The sequence below is a fragment of the Tupaia chinensis genome, unplaced genomic scaffold, assembly GCF_000334495.1.
Source record: "Tupaia chinensis unplaced genomic scaffold, TupChi_1.0 Scaffold000627_1, whole genome shotgun sequence".
In the NCBI taxonomy this organism is placed as follows: domain Eukaryota; kingdom Metazoa; phylum Chordata; class Mammalia; order Scandentia; family Tupaiidae; genus Tupaia; species Tupaia belangeri.
The window spans coordinates 1,580,538-1,587,838 of record NW_006160147.1 but is presented as its reverse complement, the minus strand read 5'-3'; the positions used below and the strand labels follow the sequence as shown (position 1 = coordinate 1,587,838).

General features: G+C 43.5%; 1 pseudogene; it reads left to right on the top strand.

Annotated features, from left to right (window-relative positions):
• The window catches only part of LOC114009806 (ATP synthase F(0) complex subunit C1, mitochondrial pseudogene), an 8,838-nt pseudogene extending 2,669 nt beyond the window's left edge, over positions 1-6,169 (top strand).
• The last annotated feature ends 1,132 nt before the right edge of the window (positions 6,170-7,301 follow it).

Sequence of the window (7,301 nt, the reverse complement as noted above, 5' to 3'; positions counted from 1 at the left end):
AAAGAAAGAAAGAAAGAAAGAAAGAAAGAAAGAAAGAAAGAAAGAAAGAAAGAAAGAAAGAAAGAGAAAGAAAGAAAGAAAGAAAATGAGAAATCACCTCCCAGAGGGGATGGCCACATCACAATCCCTTCTCCACTCTCCTCTCAGGAGATTGGGCACATACATACATGTGACCAGTGTGAGGTTGGTTGGTTGACTTTCTTATTTACTGATTGATTGATTGATTAGAGAGGGTTTTGCTATAGGGCACATGCTCTTGCCAGAGAGAGACAGAGAGACAGAAAGTAAGAAATCACCCCCCGGGGGGATGGGCATGCCACAATCCCTTCTCCTCCATTCTCCTCTCGGGATCTTGGGCATGCACATGCACCTGGCATGAGTTTAAGTCACTGGGTCTGGGACTCGAGCTGCAATCGACTACATGGGAGTCCAGCAACATAGCCATTACACCAACTGCTGGTCCCAACGACCACTGTGAATTTTAAGCTGCCGGGTCTAGGACTCAATTTGCAGTTGACTATGTGGGAGACCAGCAACATAACCATTATGCCATCTGCTGGTCCCAGTAAATCACTTTAAAATCTGGTCTAGAAGGACCAGCAGTTAGCATAATGGCTATGTCGCTGGACTCCCACGTAGTTGACCGTGGTTTGCATCCCGGACCCAGTGGCTTAAACCTCACGCTGGGCACGTGTGCATGTGTGCCCAAGATCCCGAGAGGAGAATGGAGGAGAAGGGATTGTGGCATGCCCATCCCCCCGGGGGGTGATTTCTTACTTTCTGTCTCTCTGTCTCTCTCTGTCTGCCTGGCGAGCGCACGCGCCCTATAGCAAAAACCTCTCCAAAAAAAAAAAAAGGTCTAGAATTTTAAAAACAAAAATAATAATACATATATGTTAATGGACACACCGTATTTAAAAAGCTAATTCAAGTTACCAATAACATAAAGAGAAATGTAAACAAGTAGAACTGCATATGCAATTGAACCTACATTGCTAATTTAAAATAGATGGTTCTATTAGCCATACTTAAACTCTTCTCTCTGAAGTGGGTATCTTCAATTGTCCTAATGTTCCAGAACCCTAAAGTTCAAATTTCATTTCATGATTGAGGATGAAAGAATGATTTTGTTTGCTGAACTGAGCAAACTTCTACAGGGAGTTCTAAAGGATAATTCTAGCTAGGAAACTATTTTACCCTTTTAAAATGACTTCCTCTTAGGGAGAAAATGTATTGGCGGGAAATCTACAGTAATTACAACCTCCTTTGCCTTTTTTGAAATACGAAGGGGTAGATTTCTTCCTAGTTTATCCACGGAGACACACGTATCCAAAAAGGAGGCGGACAAATAAGCAAACGAGCAAGCAGTGTCTCTAAATTAAGGGACTTTAATCAGGAAACCACGAATGCTATTATATATAAAAAGATGATAGAATTAAGATGTTTCATTTTATTTTATTGTGATGTAATCACAAAGAAAATGTCTATAGAATATAAGAAAAGAGAAATAAGAAGGGGGTCAAAATATGTCATTACAAAAAAAAAAAAAAATCAATGAAACAGAAGGCATCGGGAAGAACGGATGCCCAAAACGAGCTGTGAGACTTACAGGAAACATCAGCAGGGCCAGCAGGTGGCATGATTGTTGAGGCACTGGATTCCCACATGGTTCGAGTCCAGGACCTGGTAGTTAAAAATCACACTGGGCACGCATGTGTATATGCCCCAGGTCCCAAGAGAATGGAGAAGGGGTTGTGCCCCTGGGGGTGGTGATTTCTCACTTTCATTCTCACTGTCTCTCTCTCTCTCTGTCTCTCCATGGTGAGCACATGCACCATATGGCAAAAACCTTAAAAAAAAAAAAAAAGGAGGAGGAGGGGAATTAGCAAAATGACAATAGCAAGTGGGTAAGTCAGTATTTCACTCTCAGTAATTTCTTCAAATGTAAATGCTGCTATTATGAGCAATTACGTGCCCACAATCAGATTTGGCAATTATTGGGTCATTGTAAAAGCCATGATGTATTTTTGTGTAAAAACAACCCAGAAAAATACATTACGACTTTTCCAACAACCCAATATTTCTTGGCTATTACAATATGTTTAATCACCCAATACTTTGTTGTTATTATTTTTAAAAAACATCATTTATTTAATTTTACTTATTATCATCATTTTCATTGTTTTAATTTGATCAGAGAGAGAGAACATGAGAAAGCAAGCTGCTAGGTCCAGGACTTGAACCACGGTCAGCCATGTGGGAGTCCAGCACCTTAACCACCATGCCACCTGTTAGCCCCAATTGTTGCTATCGTTATTATTATTGTTTTGCTTTTTGTTTGTTGCTATTATTAACTTTTTTATTTTTAGTTTTGTTATAGGGTACACACGCTTGCCAGAGAGAGACAGAGAAACAAGGAGAGACAAAGAAAGTGAGCAATCATCCCCAGGGGATGGCCATGCCGAAAGCCCTTCTCATCCATTCTCTTCCTGGGATTTTAGGCGCACATGCACATGCTCCAGCATGGATTTCAAGCTGCCAGGTCTGGGACCGGAACCACGCAGTAAGTCCTGTGGGATCCAGTACCCTAACCACCACGTCACCGACTGGTCTGCTATTATTACTTGTAAGAGTTATTTAGTAGATCCATTAGGAAGACGAAAAGGAAATGATTTTATTTACTCCTTCCCTGAAGCTCTGTTTTCCACGATCTAGATCTCAGTTTCCGACCTATGTCGCTGTATCATTTTTTTTTTTTTCACTTTGAAAGAAGTTCTTTAAACATTTTTTTTTTTTTGGAGAGGTTTTTTTTGCTATAGGGCCCGTGCGCTCGCCAGACAGACAGAGAGAGACATAGAAACAGAAAGCGAGAAATCACCCCCCAGGGGGGATGGGCATGCCACAATCCCTTCTCCTCCATTCTCCTCTCGGGATCTTGGGCACGCACGCACACGCGCCTGGTGTGAATTTTAAGCCATCGGGTCCGGGACACGAACCGCAGGCAACTACGTGGGAGTCCAGCGACATAGCCATTATACTAACTGCTGGTTTCCTTCTTTTAATAATTCTTATAAGCAACAAACTTGCTCAGTTTTTTTTTTTTTCAAAAAAGTTTTTATTTCTCCTTCAATGTTGAAAGATAACTTTACTAAGTAGAGAATTATTTTTTATTATTATCTATTATAGATATGTCAGGATTAGTAGCCAAAATGGAAAGGGTCACCTTTTCCTGTTATTCATATCCCCTAAACCACCCACCCCCCCATCTTTCTACCTTCCTAAGTTTGAATATAGTCAAGGTTGGTTGGGTCAAACTAAGTACAGAGGTCTAAGTTGCTGGAATTTTTATTTGAACTCTGAACATTTCACAGCATTCTCTTGTTTCCATGGTTTCTACAAGAAGGCCAATGTCACGTATGTATATATTTTTTTGGGGGGGGGAGATTTTTGCTATAGGGTGTGCATGCTCATCAGAGAGAGAGATAAACAGAGAGACAGAAAGTGAGAAATCACCCCCCACCCCGGGCAATGACCATGCTGCGATCTCTTCTCCCCCAGTCGCCATTCAGGATTTGGGGCATGCGTGCACACACATTCGGTGTAAGTTTTAAGTATCCAGGACTCGAACCATGGTCAACTACATGGGAATCCAACAACGTAACTGCTATGCCATCTGCTGGTCCCCCAGTGTCATGTTTTATCCTGGCTCCTCTAAAGATAAAGTATAATATTTCTCTAGCTTCTTTCAAGACTTTTTTTTTTTGTTATTCTACAGTTTGAATATGATTATATATATGCCCTGCTTAATGTATATACATGACATATATGTATGTATGTGTATATATACCCTGCTTAATGTTCTCTGAACTTTCTGGACCTGTGCTTTGATGTCTGTAATTCATTTTGGAAAATTCTCAGTCATTATTACTTCAAATATATCCTATATTTTTCTTTCTTCCTTTTCCTTTTTCTTTCTTTTTCTCTTTTCTTTCTCTTTCTTTCTTTCTATTAATTTGCCTGAGGGTATGTGCCCTCCAGAGAGAGAGAGCAGGTGGGAAAGGTAGAAAACAACCCCCACTGGCTTGAGGCCACGCTGCGATCCTTTCTCTTCCATTTCTCCATCCTGCTAGCATATGGGCATGCATGCACACATGCCTGGCGTGTGTTTCATGCTGCCCAGGCTGCTGTTTGCCTCAGGTGGCCATGTGGGCTCCGGCTCCCTTAAGCACCAGGCCATGGGGCCAGCCCTCTCCTTTCTTGCTTTCTTTTCCTTCTGATATTCTGCTACACGGATGTTCTACTTTTCACGATCGAGCCACGTTTCTTGGATATTCTGTTTCTTTTTTGCCCTCACTTTTTCTCTTTGTAATTCAGCTACGGAAGTCCTACTGGTGTATGTTCAAGCTCACTGCTCCCCTCAGTGGTAACTGATCTTTCAAAGGTATTCTTTATTTCCGCGACTGTGTCTGTGATTTTTAGCATTTCCTTTCACTTCTTCCTTAGTTCCCATCTCTCTGCTTCCATGACTCGCTTCTTGCATGCTATCTACTTTTTCATTAGAATCCTAACATGTTAGTCATCATAATTTTCACTTATATCTGATATCTCAAAATCGAGGGAGTTTGAGCTGTAAAACTCTTTTCCGCAGGTAGGACAAGGCTCTGGGATTTCCCTCAGAGAAAAAGCCTGTGTTGTGGGGGTACTGGGGGCATGTTTAAGAATAATTGCTTTTCTTCTCTCCCTGTGAGTAATACAAGGAAAATTTCCCCCAGTGTTCAGTGTGAGAAGGTAGTGGGACTTCTGGAAGTAAACGTCTACAAAAGTGTGTCTCCCTTTCCCAAAACGGGAACCCAGGAGTTTCGAATTCTCACACTAGTCCACGCTCAGCCTCCAGTAATTAGTGGCTATCACCATGTGAGTACTCCTGCCAGCTTATGAAAAACCTTAGAACTGGGACCAGCAGGTAACATGTTGGTTAAGGCACTGGATTCCCACATGGTCATCCAAGGTTCAAGTCCCAGACCCAGCGGCATGATGTACATGCACGCCCCAAAGCCCTAGAGGAGAATGGAAGAGAAGGGATTGCAGTTGGCCATTCCCCGCCAGAGGGCGTTTCTCACCTTCCCTTTCTCTGTCTCCAGCAAGCACATGTGCCTATGACAAAAACCTAAAAAAAATTTAAAAATTTAAATGTATGTAGACTCAATCATTAAGTACATGAGCTTGTTTCCTATAAAAGATGCATCAAGTAGACAAGGCCTGGTCAATGTTCATTTTTAAAATTGGCACGCGATAATTGTACATACTTAGGGAGTAACAGTGTGACATTTAGACATGTGTATACAATGTATTAATTATCAAATCAAGGTAATTAGCATATTAATCTCCTCAGACATTTATCATTTCTTTGTGTTGAGAGCATTCACAATCTCTTCTAGCTATTTTGAAACACACAGAAGTCGAGACCAACAGGTGGTGTGGAGGTTTAGGTGCTGGACTTTCACATGGCTGACCGCAGTTCAAGGCCTGGACCCAGTGGCTTGAAATTCATGCGGGTCCATGTGTGTGTGTGCCCAAAATCCTGAGAGGAGAATGGAGAAGAAGGGATTGCAGTATGGCCATCCCCCCGACCGCTTTCTGTCTCTCTGTCTCTCTGATGAGCGCACATGCCCTATAGCAAATGTCTCTCAAAAAAAAAAAAGAAATACCCACAAATTATTTTTACCTATCGTCACCCTAACTGCTAAAGAACAGAGAGAGACCAAGGGCTAAAGGGAGACTGAGAAAATGCAGACCACTGGGCACTGCTCACTTCTCTGGCTCCGATCCGCTCTTGAACCAGGGGTGTATGCAGGCCTATGTCTGCCTCCTGGGCCAGTGAAGGCAGCGAAACAGCGTCCCTCCGGGGGACCCAGCGGGAGTTCCAGACCAGTCCTGTCTCTCGGGACACTGACATAGTGGCCATGCGTACTGGCGCTGCAGCCACTACCATTGGCGTGGCTGGATCAGGGGCTGGCATCGGGACAGTGTCCGGCACCCCGATCGTTGGCTCTGAAACCTGTCTCTCAGGCAGCAGCTCTTCTCCCGTGCCATTCTGGGCTCTGCCCTGTCTGAGGCCACGGAGCTCTTCTGTTTGATGGTCGCCTTCCTCATCCTCTTCGCCGTGTGAGACTCCACGGGGTCACCTACCCATCCCTGCTGCTTCGACTCCACGCCATATCCAGTGCTGGGGTGAGCTAAGCTTTCCTATTAAACACTACGTTTCTGGAAAAAAGAAAGAAAGAGAAAAAGGAAGAAAACAATAGAACTTAATCTGACTATCTAGCTTTATTTTTGTACCTGTTAACTAGCTCCTCTCTGTTCCTTTTTCCCCCTCCTCTTTCAGCCTCTGGGAATCCCCATTCTACTTTGCTTCTATGAGACCAACCTTTCTTATCTTCCACGCATAAGTGAGAAGCATGCAACATGTGGCATTCTGTGCCCAGACTACTTCGCTTAGCCTCCTGTCCTCTGGCTTGCCCATCTCGCTGCAAATGACAGATTCCATTCTTTTTCATGACTGAATAGTATTGCACTGCATATATAAACTTCATTTTCTTTCTCTGCGTCTCCACTGATGGACAGCTCACTTGGTTCCCATGTCTCGGCTCTTATGAATAGTGCTGTAATAAACAGGCAAGACCAGCTCTCTTCGGTGTGCCCATTTCCTTCCCTTTCAATATGCACCCAGTAGTGGGATGGTTGAATCACATAGTAGGTATGTTTTTGGTTGTCCAAGGAAACTCCGTACTGTTTTCCATAGTGACTGTGCTACTCGACATTCTCACCAACAGTGTAGAAGAGTTCCCCTTTCTCAAAGCTTCACCAGCATTTGTTTCTTGTCTTCCTGGTGATTGCCATTCTAACGGGTGAGATGATCCCTCACCGTGGTTTGGATTTGGGGTTCCCTGCTGGTCAGTGACACTGACCATTCTGTCATACGCACGGTGGCCATCTGACTGTCGTCTTTGAGACGTATCTATTCAGATTTAAGGTCACATTTGGCAAAGTTCTTCTGAACACCACCTGGTGTTGCTCTAGGCCTGCCAAGGATGCCAGGCCAGCCCTCTGCAGGCCCAGCCTCACAGGGACCCACATTCTAGGCACTGCTGCTGTGAGGCCACACTGATCCAGACAGCAGCGTTCAAGGACACAGAACAAGTGCTGGGTCTCATACCTAAAACTAAAGAAAACCACGAAACATTTGCTACGTGTAAAATGTGACATCTCCCCAGATAGCTTAATCAGTTGCCTTATAAAAA